Source organism: Octopus bimaculoides, chromosome 2 (assembly GCF_001194135.2).
Source record: "Octopus bimaculoides isolate UCB-OBI-ISO-001 chromosome 2, ASM119413v2, whole genome shotgun sequence".
In the NCBI taxonomy this organism is placed as follows: domain Eukaryota; kingdom Metazoa; phylum Mollusca; class Cephalopoda; order Octopoda; family Octopodidae; genus Octopus; species Octopus bimaculoides.
In genome coordinates, this window is record NC_068982.1 from 187575071 (window position 1) to 187575615 (window position 545).

The 545-nt window shown below is 40.7% G+C and overlaps 1 protein-coding gene across 1 annotated transcript in view; it reads right to left on the reverse strand.

Annotated features, from left to right (window-relative positions):
• The window catches only part of LOC106872930 (arylsulfatase B), a 24211-nt gene that overhangs the window by 14264 nt on the left and 9402 nt on the right, over positions 1–545 (reverse strand). The gene's annotated exons all lie outside the window — the stretch shown is intronic.

Here is a 545-nt window from a genome sequence, read left to right on the forward strand (position 1 = left end):
CATTATTGTTGCCATGTGATGCCCTTATATGACTTAAGCCCGGCCAAGCCTTTACACATTTTATTACATACTGGACAACCGTGCTGGCTGGCAGGAGAAACAGGTGCCACCATATGCACTCTCTTAACATGGCTTTTTAGACCTCCAACTGAGAGGTACAACCTTCTACATTTTACACACGTTCTGTTATGAATTTTAATAGCCACATCATTGTTTATCATGGGTCGATTTCCCTGAGATTTTTCATGGCCCACCTGGCCTGCCCAACTCAAACACCTCTGCCTACAAACCACACACATTAAAAGCAACACTCTCTCACTTTCCACAGGTTCCCCCCCCCTTCTAAGCCCCCTCCTAATTCTCTCATACTTCACTCTCAAACCTTGAACAGCCATCATGCACTATCTTGCTCCATCTATCACATACATATATGCATACATATATAAATATGTTGTTGTACTTGGGGATGGTCATATTGCCAGTTTAGCCAATAAAAACACACGCACTGTATATTTGGTGTTAATTTTTTTTTTTTTTTTTTTTTT